Source organism: Ambystoma mexicanum, chromosome 7p (genome assembly GCF_040938575.1).
Source record: "Ambystoma mexicanum isolate Mex_15411 chromosome 7p, UKY_AmexF1_1, whole genome shotgun sequence".
NCBI lineage: Eukaryota > Metazoa > Chordata > Amphibia > Caudata > Ambystomatidae > Ambystoma > Ambystoma mexicanum.
In genome coordinates, this window is record NC_090939.1 from 199,675,631 (window position 1) to 199,690,291 (window position 14,661).

General features: G+C 45.6%; 1 protein-coding gene across 1 annotated transcript in view; it reads left to right on the forward strand.

Moving 5' to 3' along the window:
• LCA5L (lebercilin LCA5 like) overlaps positions 1 to 14,661 on the forward strand; it is an 800,408-nt gene that overhangs the window by 472,560 nt on the left and 313,187 nt on the right. The gene's annotated exons all lie outside the window — the stretch shown is intronic.

Here is a 14,661-nt window from a genome sequence, read left to right on the forward strand (position 1 = left end):
GAACATCACGTCCCTCAACTTCTCTTGGAGGTAAGGGCGATGCTCAAGAAAGGCGCCATCGAGCTCGTCCCAAAGAGGCTTCGGGGCTCCGGAGTTTACTCAAGATACTTCCTCGTGAAGAAGAAGACAGGAGGATGGCGTCCCATCCTGGACCTACGACGACTGAACAAATTCATCAAGGCACAGAAGTTCCGGATGGTCACCCTCCAGCACGTCCTGGGTCAGCTGGAGGAGGGCGATTTCCTGTCGTCGTTGGATTTGGAGGATGCTTACTTCCATATCCCCATCCTAAAGGGACACCGAAAGTTTCTCAGATTCGTGGTCCAAGGGCGTCACTACCAGTTCAGAACCCTTCCCTTCGGATTGAGGTCGGCACCCAAGGTGTTCACCAAGTGCCTTGCACCGGTGGCGGCGCGGCTGCGCCTGGAGGGGATCCACGTCTACCCCTACCTGGACGACTGGCTCATCCGAGCAAAGACAAGGGAGCTCGCCGCGGAGCACACGGCGAGGACCGTCCAACTACTCACGGACCTGGGATTCTCCATAAACTATGCCAAGTCCCACCTGGTGCCCGCGCAAGATGCACTGTTTCTGGGAGCGAAACTCGACACAGTGGCGCTTCTGGCCTCTCCGTCGGAGGAAAGGACGAGGGCCATCTTGGGCAAGGTGCAGCGGATGCTGGTTGCGGATGCAGCCAGGGTGAGGTCCATCAAATCCCTCCTCGGATTGATGTCTTCTTGCATTTATCTCATCCGCCTGTGCAGGCTTCGGATGCGCCCGTTACAGGAGTTCCTGGACGCTCGCTGGATCCAGACTACGGGCAGCTTCGAGGACAGGATCACACTCGACAAGAGCTTCTGAAGAGCGATCCGGTGGTGGGGCACCCGCGCGCATCTGACGGCGGGCATGGACTTCCAGACCCCGGGACACCAGAAGACAGTGACCATGGATGCCTCCCTGGAAGGGTGGGGAGCGCACACCGAAAATCTGCACGTGAGGGGCCTTTGGCTGCCGACGGAGAAGTCCCTCCATATCAACGTCCTGGAGCTCAGTGCAGTGTTTTGGGCCCTCAGGTCCTTTCTTCCGTCCCTCAAGGGCAAGGTGGTGAGGATCTTCACCGACAACACCACCACCATGTTCTACATCAGGAAGCAGGGCGGTACCAGATCCCCAGCCCTGTCCATGGAGGCGCAGGATCTGTGGCATTGGGCCGTCGCCCAAGGGATGTTTCTGGTGCCGTTTCATCTGGCAGGAATAAAAAACACCATCGCCGACTCGCTCAGCAGAGAGCTGCGCTCGTGCCACGAGTGGGAACTACGACAGGATCTAGTGGACCGCCTCTTCCGACGGTGGGGCACACCCCAGATCGATCTGTTCGCAACGGCGACGAACTCCAAGTGCCGGAGGTTCGCCAGCAGGTTTCCCCAGCCGAGGAGCATAGGCGATGCTTTCTCGTTCCTCTGGGAGGGCCTGTTCCTATACGTGTTCCCTCCATTGCCGTTGCTGATCCGGCTCAACAACCAGCTCAAGAGGTCACGGTGCAGGATGATCCTCGTCGCACTTGCGTGGGTGAGGCAGATATGGTTCCCGGACCTTCTGGACTTGTCAGCGTCCCCGTCAATCAAGCTGCCAGTGGACGCGGATCTTCTCTCCAGGGAAGGAGGCGCCATCCTCCATCACGACCCGAAGTCGCTGAACTTGCAGGCCTAGCTCCTGCAGCGTTAGAGTTTGGAGGTTACGACATACCGGCCGACTGCAGATAGGTTCTTGCAAAGGCCAGGGCGTCCTCAACTCTTAAATGCTACGGACACAAATGGAAGAGGTTCTCTGTCTGGTGCCACGCACAGAAGATTAACCTTCTACGGATTACGGCTCCTCAAGTACTGCCGTACCTACTGACGCTGGCCAAGGCTGGACTGGCGCACGCTTCCATCAAGATTCATCTTGCTGCGATCTCCCGATACACCAGGACCAAGGGACGGACGTCTTTGTGGTCTCATCGTCTGGTGAAAGAATTCATGAAGGGACTGTTCAGATCGTTCCCGCTGGTGAAGGCTCCGGCCCCGGCGTGGGAGCTCAACGTGGTGCTGACCAAGCTCATGGGACCTCCGTTCGAGCCTCTGCACTCAGCTCCGTTGAAGTTCTTGTCGTGGAAAACAGCGTTTCTTGTGGCCATCACCTCCGCACGATGGGTGGGAGAGATCCAAGCCCTTTCCTGCAAGCCCCCGTACTTGACTTTTCACGACACAAGGGTAGTGCTCAGGACGCACCCCTCCTTCATGCCCAAGGTGCCGTCGGACTTCCACCTCAACGAACCCTTGGTGTTGCCTGTTTTCTTCCCGTCGCCTTCGTCGCCGGCTGAAAGGACTTTGCACTCGCTGGATGTGGCTAGAGCGCTGAAGTTCTACATGGACCCCACAAAGAGTTTTCTGAAGACGTCACAACTTTTTGTGAACTTTGGACATGTCAATCAGGGGAAGGCTCTCTCAAAGGCTTACATTTCCAGATGGCTCTCCGGCTGTATCATGTACTGTCATCGGTTGGCAAACTGACCGCTGCCTGGCCGTCCGAGAGCCCATTCCACCAGAGCGATCGCAGCTACCACGGCGTTCCTATCTGGTGTGCCCCTGCTGGACATCTGCAGGGCTGCTACGTGGAGGTTGACGCACACCTTCACGAAATTCTACTGCGTCGACCGGGATTCCAGGGAGGAGTCCAGGGTCGGCCAAGCAGTGCTACGCAACCTGTTCGCCTAAGGTGAGCCTGGTGAGAAGGTAAGAGATGCTTAATGTTGAGTTGTGGTATTGCTTAATGTTAAGCCTGTTGCCACCTCCCGTGGTTGTGCATGTGTGTATTGCTGTGTATTCTTTTATTCATGAGCATGTGAATCCATGCCAGACCCCATGCTGGAGAAGGAACAAGTTACTTACCTGTAACTGTTGTTCTCCAGCATGGGTCTGGCATGGATTCACATGCGAACCCTCCCGCCTACCCCTGTGCGGCTCTTCACTTGGTCATACTGCCACTTCACGTGCTACCAAATCTGAAGATGGCTGCCAGAGGTGGGGCTTAGGGAGATGGCAGTCATTGGCTGTGGTCAGTATGACGCAGAGATCAGTGATTGGTTACTACTATGAAAGACAGATCAGAAACGAAACTGATACTGATTTTTCTTTACCGAGGATTCCCAGCCTGACGACAGGGAATATTCATGAGCATGTGAGTCCATGCCAGACCCATGCTGGAGAACAACAGTTACAGGTAAGTAACTTGTTCCTTACCACTTAGTTACCACTTTGGGGGTCATTACGAGTTTGGAGGCAGCCATGGCGCTATTAGCGCCATGGCTGCCTCCAAACCCGGGTCCGGCCTGACTGAATGGGGACTTACCGGATATTCCGACCTATGCAGACCCGGTAAGTCCCCATTCAGTAAACCATTCCCCATTCCCATTTGAGCCACCGTAGGGCTCAATGGGAATGGGGAAGGCGCTAATAACGGGCCCACAAATTGCGGGCCCGTTATTAGATCCAAGGTCCCTTAACGGGTCCCGCAGAGAACGGCTGGTCAGACCAGCCGTTCCTGCTGGGACCCGGTAAGGGACCTCGGAATAGGGCGGTAAGGGTTTACCAGCACCGGCATCCTTAACTGTGCCGGTAAACCCTTACCTCCCAACTCGTAATGACCCCTAGTATGTTCTGCTTACAAGGGACGTGCGAGATTTTGACTGATGTCACACCCATATTTTGAAAATATACTTTGTGTTAAAATAACATTTGCAGGAAAATGACTGATAGAATCTCAACTCCCTTCTTCCCTCATTATATTCGCAATCCATGACTGCATACACGGGAGAGGAGTGAGCGCTGCCAGTAACCAACTTGATCATCCGAGCTATCCTTGTATCGTGGCAATCCTGAGAATGGGCGTCATTACGACTTTGGAGGTAGCCATGGCGCTATCAGCACCATGGCTGCCTCCAAAATCATGTCCGTGTCCGATCTGGTGGAGTGTGGACTTACCGGGACATTCCACCCTTGGCGGACCCGGTAAGTCCCCATTCCAAATGCCATTCCCCATTCCCATTTGAGCCCCCATAGGGCTCAATGGGAATGGGGAAGGCGCTAATAATGGGTCCGCAAATTGCGGGCCCGTTATTAACTCCAAGGTCCCTTAACGGGTCCCGCCAAGAACGGCTGGTCAGACCAGCTGTTCCTGCTGGGACAGCTAAGGGCCCTCGGAATTGTCTCTTTACCGGTGCCTGGTATTCCTTACCGCCCAACCTGTAATGACCCCTAATGTCACTGCGGTTCTTGTATGGTATTATAATATTGTTGCCTGTTGGAATTTTAGCAGAGGGCCAAGCAGCGCTCAGATAAGATTTTCAAGGAACTCATTAAAGCACGTCGAATGACAGAAGCACATAAAAAAAACAAGGCCCAGCTGGTGCTTCTGCCATTTCATCGCCAAGCATCGTCAAGTTGCCATGCCAACGCCATACACTTCTCCCAAACTCCCCTTTCTCCTTTACAGTACCAATGTTTTGGTACTATTTGGTGGCTTATACCACCAAACAGCACCAATACCAAAAAGAATATGAAGGCCACTTCCCAGCTTTGATGGATAGCCATGGCAAGAAGCTGTTTGTACTTCGGGACACTGTAAAGTGAGCTGGCAGCTTTTGATGGTGTGGAGAGAGGCACTGCACACAAGGAAGCGTCCAAAAGGTAGGCAGGCAAGTGTCCGGTGACCAAGCAGACCTTGGGCAAAAGCGAGGATTAGTATGGGCAGATGCGACAACGAAAGCTGCGGTACAAGCAACACCCGTGATCGGGTGTTCAGGCAAAAGTAAGAACTTTGGGAAGACTATACAAAAACAGCATATCTTTTTTTCTTCTACACTCAGCTAAAGTAGTGTGTGTCCATATGGCCACCTACATAGAATGAAAATAACCATTCAACCTACATAACACTTCTGCTATCCGCCCAGGTTTTCATAACAATTGTATAAATAACCATTAATTAAAAACATATTTCCAAAGCTGATGCAAGGTCACGGAAGTATGTATTACCAATGCTTTTATAACTCCTCTTCCTGCTTAATAAATTCATTTATTTTTAATAATTCATTGGACTCACTTTCAAAATACCCAGTAAAATAAGGTAAGCATTAATTACATTTGTAGACCTGTAAACCATGTATGAAAGTACAGAAAAATTGCACAAAAGCCAATTTGTTTCTCTTTATAGCCAAGTTGTACAATGTCCACAGTGCATGTTGCTTTATTTATTTAGCATTAATTACATTTGTAGACCTGTAAACCATGTATGAAAGTACAGAATAATTGCACAAAAGCCAATTTGTTTCTCTTTATATCCAAGTTGTACAATGTCCACAGTGGATGTTGATTTATTTATTTATTTACATTTTTATAATGCGCCACACACCCAAAGGCCTCAGAGCCCAACATAAAAAAAACAGACAAAGGACACCATAAAGACAAACCAGCATAAACCAATTCAGAGGTAGATAATCAACAACAATAATCCGACAACCATAATAAAACAGGTGGCCAAATGCAACTAAAAATCAAGACAGATATAATAACATCCAGAACTAGACATTATATCCACTACTAAAGGTTCTACCTACGTCCACCACCAACCTCAAAATAGACTAGCCCTTGAAAAGTCTTTGTAAGTACTCAGAAAGAGGGGAAGATTACTCGCCCCACACCCCTCCAGGACGGAATTCCGGTAATTCCAAGGGATTTAAGTCACCTCGCCTTGTACAAAGTTTAGATTTTTGTATTGATATTTCCACCACCAGCCCAGCATTACTTGAACTTCAGAATCAAACAAATGTCTGCCAGCCAATTCTTTATTGAACACTGGAGATCAGCACCACGCTGACTGCAAATCCTGTTCAGTTAGTATTGTATTGTATTCATCATGTATATAGCGCTCTTTCCCCATTTGTATGGTATCAATGCGCTTTGTGGTTGGAACGCCCTCGGGACTGAAGTACATGTGTGGGAGATTCTAAGAGTTCATTTTTAAGATATGTGTGTGCATTTTGTCAGGTTAGGACTGAGGTGGGCTGGCTAGTCATTGATAACCTGGTCACAAACTGCACACTTTCAGTGCCAGGTACTGAAAGGTAAACAAACCATTCTGAAGGATCTGTGGAAACAATATGATGGTAACAACTGAGCAAACATAAGACAGTCCTGTGAAATAATACACTGGTACATGTTCTTTTTTTGCCATTAGAAATTCATGAGCATTCTGATGTGTTTTGGGGAAAAATAGGCACATTGAGACTCTTCAGCAACTAATTCACAAATTGAATATGCATTATGTACCTCTTCTGGCTCTTCATCAATCAGCCCTTGAAGAGTGGTCAGTCCACCACAAAGAGTGTGCTCTGGAAGCGTATTTACTGTTTGCATCAGTTGTCATTTGAGAAAGTGAAGTCTTGGATGAGGGCAGGTATCTGGACTATTGGTAAAGTTTTAGGAGGTAACAAACGTTTGAATTTTGGACTGCTCAAATTTAAATATAAGCTAAGTTCTCTAGTCATTTGGCGACAAGACGTATTAGATATTTTCTTTGAAGTTTGGTTTTAAAGACTAATTTACATGAAGCTCCAAGAATGTATAGACTTTCGGTTTTAACCCCGCTGCCTGCATCAACTATATATAAGTTAATCACAAATGCCTGGTTATCTAATCTTGAGAAGTAAAAGAAATTGGGAAAGTGATCTACACCAGATGATTTTAGAAAAACAATGGAAACAAATCTGTTTGGGCCATTGCAATGGAAAGTGGATTTAGACTTGAGATATACACAACAGAAAATAATGTACTACTTATATTGGTCTCCTTGGAAAATGTGGTTTTATAAACTGATGTCAATGGACAATTGCTTGTCCTGTAAATCTGTGGGGGGTACAACTGTTGATATGTTTTGGTTTGCAAAAATGTGAAACATTTTTGGAAGGAAGTGTTGGATCGAGCAGAAATTATTTTAGACCTTCCCTTTACTTGATTTCCTATTTCGTGTATTTTGCATTTATTGCCTATAGTTTCGGGTTTAATCTTTTTTAGGAAATTTTGGATATACAGAGCTCTGTCTGTTGCAAAAAACAAACATTAAGATTGTGGAAAAATATGGCAAAACCCTCCCATGAAGATTGGATGAATAGTTTGATTTCACAGTCTGCGAGCGGAAAGGTTTCTTATCAAAGAAAAGACAAAATGGATGACTATGGAAGAATATGGGATACATTTGATGACCTGTAAGGATAAAATGTATATTGATCAGTAGGTTTTTGTAAATATTATACCAGATTATTTTTTCCCTTCTTTCTTCTTTCTTTCTTTCTTGATGTAATATAATCAATCAATATGTAATGTATTGTTATTGAAAATGAAATAAAATATGTTTAAAAGAAAAAGTTATGCCATGTTTGAATTTAATGGTAGGGTATGGCTCAAAGGCTCTTATTATTCAAATAACTCTTTTAACAGCAGCAAGAATATTCATAACAACAAACAGAAACAACTCTCCAACTGTCATAGAGTCTCTGGTACATCCAGAGCTTGTGCACATAAGTAGCTGCCTTCCCAATGCTTCCTCCTCCAATGTTGCTGCTGCGCTCTAAGATAAGTATATGCATGCAAGATAAGTAGTTAGTGCGCAAACGTGTCATATGTTGATATTGTGTTAAATGTCAGGCTTCATTAATGGCATGGTACGTGACTGTGAGTGGAGTCGGGGGGTTTCATGGTGAGTGATACCGCTCCACAAACTGTTGATTTTGATCCCCGGGACCACTCTCCCTTCCTTCCCTTCCACCTTTTTCCTTACACTATTATGCAAAAAGTTGGTGGTCTTCTGTGTTCTGCACGTCACAGGCACAGAGCTCTAGAGAGTAGATAGTGCATGAACATATGTTCATTGGTACTGGGGAGGGACCCTGGAACTAGCTTAATTGATACATAAATTCAGTGCGTAGTTGTACATTGTAAATATTCTTCTGCAGCAGCATTTTCTCGCAGAACTATCGTCTCCTTTGAAGTCAATCAGGATGATGGTTTCTCTGTGTAGGAATATTTTGACATTTCAGAAGAACATGAGCAGCAACCCCAGTTTTCTGGGGATTTGGCAACCTTAATAGATAACTCTATTTCTGGGGCACTAATTAGATCTGTGTGTTTTTCTTTTGAAGACCTTTGTTCACATATGGGGAAGACTAGTTCAAATGCTGTTGCAGAAGCTATGGCACCCCTTCTCTCTGCCCTTACAGCCTTAGTTTTGGGCCGGATTATCAGACATGGTGATGAATAGTGCTCATCAAGTCCCACCAAAACAGGAAGCCCCAGTCTAGCAAAGTTGATACGTGTCGTGTAATTCCCTGCAAATCCTCATATCCTGGGACAGTGGTATTGGCAAACACACCAATTTTGGGTACTATTCCCACAACACCCTCTAACCGGGAGGAGTCATTACAATTAGCCAAAAGAGCATGTAATTTGCCAGGTCTGAATGCATTGCCTTTAGATATGGTTGAAACTAATGCTCCTCTGGTTCAGGTTGCTTTGGATGACACTTTCGCCAGCCAGAAGGGGCTTTGTTAGACCATAGTGGCCCTGCGCGGAACTTTATGCTTAAACCTAGGGAGTTTTCACACCCTATTTTGAAGGGATAGACCCTCGTGCCACACGTAGCTGCTTATGTAAGCAACCATATCAATAGCAGACTGGATAATGTCTGGATAAGGAATTCTGAATGTCCCAGTCTATTATTTCCAATAAGTTTGCTTTCACTTCCACAATTGATCCTAAAATTAGTATATTACTTTCCAAGAAGGGGACGGATTCAGTCCAAGGAGTGGGTAGGGCATGGTTCTCATGCCAAGATAGACTTTTGGATACTTTGGGGCCTTTACTAGAGAAATTTCATACGGCTGAGGAGGCCAAGCATGGGCAGATGGTATTGATCTTGAGGTCTTGTGCAATTGGGCTCAGAGAGCAATTTCCTGGGCAATGCGAATACCTCAACAGCGGCTGAACATAGGGCATCCTTATGAAAATAAATCCTAAACTAGGGGCAATGGCAGATTTGTAACCACAGAATTCGGAGGGTCTGTTGTTCGGGGAACAATATGTGAAAGTGGTTGGAAAGTATGTCACCAGTTTTGTCTCAATGGATAAAGTTCAGAACAGTCTCAAAAAGATGTTTTATCCACTGAGAGTTTTATCCAGAAAGGAGGCAGAAGCCAGTCTTTTGGCCAACGTTTCCATGCTAAAGGCTCAGCAAGTGTTAACAGAGGTTGAGGGTCCATTCCACAGCCACAAGACTCTCACCAGGTCTTCTTCCCTTAAAGGGGACACTCATTTAGGTGTGTTTTCCCATGGAGACGAGGTACTCAGGAATATGTGATGGTAAGCCTACATCGCCATTATTTCCTACACATATTTTTGGTTCGTATGCAACACTTCATTATCGGGTGGCAGCAGTTAACAAGAGATTCTTGGGTACTTCAGACAGTAAAGGGTTTTCATGTGGGTGTTGTTTGTCTTCCTTGACAAGCCAGGCGTTCCTGGAGAATTCACTTCTCCCAGCTGAGAGAGCTTGTCATTTCCCAGGAGATTCAGGCTCTTTAAGACAAACGAGCCCTAGGGCCAGCTTGCTTCACACACTCGGACTTTGTAAGCAATTTGTTCAAAGCGAGGAAAAAAGACAAGGGATCTCAACCAGTTATAAATATGAGGGAACTCCACAAATATTTGGTCTATAGGCACTCCAAGATGGAGACATTCCATCTTGTACAGGAGGTATTTACGCCAGCACAATGGATGTTCCAGCTGGACCTCAATGATGTTTATTTAATGGTACCCATTTTTGCCCCTCATCAGCGCTTCCTTCAGTTTCAATGTAAGTAGAGATTTTTCTGATTCAGTTCTCTCCCATTTGGTTACGTTGTCTGCCCCTTGGTGTTTTATTAAAATTTTACGGCCGGTAGCAGCGACCTTTCAAAGGTAGGAAATCAGGCTACTTTTCTATCTGCACAACATTCCTATTATGGCACTCTCTTGGGACCTGGCAATAAGTCACTTACTCACGATCCAAACTCTCCTTCAGGAACTGGTGTTCATCCTAAAATTATATTTATATTTCATGCTGTTAGAGGCACTACTACCAAAGGTTTCACAGTGCTCGACCCAACATCAAAAAAAGATCCCATGCAGACACAGATTCTCCTCCCACTTTCCGGGGATCATGGCAAGAACTTGGCATTGGTGAATAGGATCTACCTCATCATTCAGGCATGGATGGCCACACACGACCTATGCCTGAATGATGACAAGACAGAGCTGATTATTCTTGCCACCCCTTCTAACATCTCCAAACTAGGTCACGAATAGGCCTCTTTCATCATTGATGGCAAAAATATCACAGTCTCAAAAGAGGCTACCATGTCCTTTTATAAGCAACTAAAATCCCTGGCCTCCACTACAGCCTACACGTGCAAGCTTATCAGAGCTGGCAAGCCCTTCCTCTCCAACGATAGCTGCATTATACTGGCCAGAGCATTACTTCTCTCCAGATTAGACTACTGCAATGCTCTCTGCAGTAGCACTAACAAATCCAGTATCCAAAAACTACAAATATTACAAAACAAAGCTCTTAGAGTCGCACTAGGCACTAACAAAAGAGAGGACATGACTGCAATCAGACGCCAATATAATTGGCTATCTACCCAAAACAAAATACAACAAAAAATCGCCTGCCTAACACACAAAACTTTACACAATGCTGCCCCCAGCTACCTAATGAACACATTGGGCCTCATCACGACTTGGGCGGTAACTGTAACGCTATTAGCGCGGGCGGTATTAGCCCTACCGCCGAACTCCCCGGCGCTAATAGCGCCGGATCACGAGTTCGGCGGTAATGTAAGTCCCCATTCCCCACTGAGCCCATTCGGGAATGCCCCATTCCCCATTGGGCTCAATGGGGAATCTTCGCGCTAATACCGCCGGCGGATTTCCCGCTGGCAGTAATAGCGCGAATTTTTGGCGGATTTCCCCCCAGCTCAGAGCTGGGGAGAAATCCGCCGAAGCCCTGATTCGGCGGACCCTTAAATCCGGCGGTAATAGCGCTACCGCCAGATTTAAGGGTTACCGCCGAAGTCGTGATGAGGCCCATTGTCTAGAAAAACCTCCAGCAGGCCCACCAGAGCTGTCAATACAAACTGCCTGGTGGTACTAAGATTCAAGTCCTCCAAGATTGGCGGCAACAGCTTCCCTGTGAAAGCCGCTAAACTTTGGAACTCATTGCCATACGGGCTAAGAGCTGATCAACAATACCCACATTTCAGAAAGAACCTCATCACCCACCTTAATCTGACCGAAGACTAGTCCCAACTCAAACTACTGCACAACAGCACACTATACCTCCCAAGATTGTAAACTACTGTGTATTAGGATGTATATAACTTCCTTTCTTTGAAATCTACTAGATATGCAAACTATTGCATACTTCTGTACACTACGATGTAAATAACTTTTTTTTCTTGAAACTTATTACCTGCACATTCTGAGCCCTACCTATTCTGCATTTCACGTGTCAATTTATACTGTTTGCCATTATGTACCTTTGTAAGCCTTGCATATCCTTTGCTGCGCCCTGTTACCCCCGGGTCTGGTGCGCATTAGAAATTCAATAAACAAACAAACAAACAAAACAAGACTCTCCAATCAAAACGATAAGGCTTTCACTTTCCAGCAAAATACAATAGGTAATCAGTCCGTTCTGCATAGATCAAGTGAGAAACTATCCCACAATTTAGCATTTAGCACAGCACTACATCTACCAAATGCTCTATTAGATTTTGAAGGAGCTATGAACATTATATTCCAGTATGTGAAGCGCTGTGATGTATACGTTCACAGCCACATAAATTGTTGCTTAAAATAAAGAGGAGAGTAACCCTAAAGAGATTTATAAGCCAATGTGAGTCATTTAAAGGAGATTCTACTCTTAACTGGCAGCAAGTGTAATCTACAAAGAACGTGGGAAATGTGTGCCAATCTGACAGTGTTAGTAACAATCCTAGCCATAGAGTTCTGCAAAACGTGGAGTTTTTTTATTAGAGGAGCGGGTAGAGCCTGCATATAAAGAATTTAAGTAGTCTAATCTGTATCCCACTAAAGCTCTCGCCAAAATAGAGCAATGATGTTCTGTAAGAAGAGGCCTGATTTGTCGAAGCAACACAAGCAAATAGATTTTCAATGTAAGATTGATTTGAGGAGCAATGCAATAGAGAGTGTAGAATCGAAGGTCATCTGCAATGATTTAACCTTAGTTTGCGTCTTAATGGTATGTTCCCCTAATGTAAAATCAGGGTAGAATGATAAAGACTTAGAGAGTGCTGTAGCAGAATCCACCAGCAGAATTTCCATCTTGCCTTGGTTCAGCCCATTCAATACTGAGCCCTCCAAAGTTCTATACATTTAAAAATTGACTGGATTTGCACACAGCTGAAAGCCAAGTCACTATCCAGACAGAATACCAGCTGGGTGTCATCAGCATAATTATGAAACACGGCCCCAGGCCAACCAGAAGATTGTGTAGTGTTTCATATCAATATTGAAAAGAATGGCAGGGATGTAAGATCCCAGACGGACCCCAAGTTCCATTTGTTCCTAGCGTTAAACACATGGACCCACTTTAACACTCGATGTGCAGTTACTTAAAAACTACACAATCCATTTTGCGGAAGATTTTGATGCTCTAGTGACCTCCCGATGGTGTGAAACACAGCAGAGAGATCGGAAAAAATATGGAAAAACCTGTGCTGTGTCCATCCCAGCAGATGGATTTCCTGGGGTTTCAGATAAATGCTTTAACCTCATCTTTTCATCTTCCCAGGGTCAAGATCTCAACAATGAAGAAAGAATTACAAGTGGCCCTCAAGCACCCAGTTTTATATATCCAATATCTGGAAAGGATAATAGACCTCTGTCACCATATACCCAAGCCATATTTCCATGTCCCCTTTATGAGAAATCCCAGCAGAGGCTAAAAAGAAATAGTCTGCATCAAGGCATTCCGTACTCGGATTGGATTCCCCTGTCACAGGAGGCCACAAGGGATCTTTAGTGGTGGCTCATCTACATGGAAGAATTGACGCTATGATTTGAATTTGATGCCAGCCTGCACGGATGGGGAGCCAAGTCTGGGGGAACCTTGACAGGCCGGATATGTCTCTGTAGGAGAGCTGATCCCAACTAAAGTATTTATAACTGCTTGCAAGTTCCTTTGTAAAAAGGTGTTCTGCGAAGACGAAAGCCCACTTCTATTTTCTTCTAAGAATGGAAAGTGTATCTGCTATGAAGTATATCCACAAATTGCAAAGAATGCATTCAAAGGCACTGGCAGATTCGGCCAGTAACATTTGGGAATTGTGCCTTACTCTGCAGATTATGGTGCATGCAGAGTATCTTCCCGGCAGACGCAATGCTGCAGCAGATTGCTCTGCAATACGTCTCAGAGATTCAGGATCTTTGTGTCTCCTCCCTTCTCTCATTTGGCCAATCACGTCATTGGGGCCTGATGGGGATATATCTCTTTGCTTTTTGCCTGAATGCCAATGCCCAAGGTTTTTCAGATGGGCGCCAGACCCAGAGACCGTGGGCACAGACACATTATTTCAGAGCTCTCAACTCCTGAATGGCATAACACATTTCCTGCCATTAGCACTAATTCCAAAACTACTACTCCGGATATGCATCCAACCAGCATCCATCATTCTAATCACTCTGTTTTGGCTACATCAGGTGTGCTATCGATTTGTGTTGAAGATGTGTTGCAAAATATCTCTTCTTCTTCCAACCATACCTGATATCTTGTCCAATCCAAAGGGGCAGCCACCCATTCGTTCTGGACTGGTAACTGACCCTCTTGGCTTGGAAGATTTCAGGACGTACAGAACAAATCAGGGTGTGTTGATGGTTGCTGCAGACGTCTTGCAAGAATCCTGGGTTCCTGGAACTATAAAAGCATACACATCAATTTGGCTATATTGGGTTAGCTGGTGTGTTTCTCAGCATTTGGATCCTTTTTCTGCCCCTAAATTGGCCAAAGTCAATTTTGTAAGGCTAACTGGCTGTTTCATTGTCTTATAGGAATGTCAACAGGTATCATCAGCCATATCCGCAAACATTGCAGGGTGAATGGGGTTTGAATGGGTCATTTATCCTTGGTTTATATCTGTATCCTGGGTATCATTAGTGTCAGGATAACGGTGGGGCTGGGCAGCACATCTTTGTGCTATTGTCCATCCCCTCCTAAAGTGATCAGGTGACCTTTCAGAATAAAATTACCTGAGCATTTCAGAAAGTAGCGCAAATGAAACGAGCGCTTTCTATGCACTTGTTTTATTTGCACTTCTATTTAATATTCTGGCCCTAAGTCTTGTTTGTCTTGTGGGGGCTTTTTAAAAGAAACAATACCCTCTACGTACAAAAAGATTGTCTTGTTTAAAATGCTGCAGCATTATTGCCAGTTTTACCCAAAGGTAATGTAAGGTCCTCATGTACTGGTAATTGAAGCCAAGTTACTTAAGGTGAGTCATGTTTCCGTGGTCAT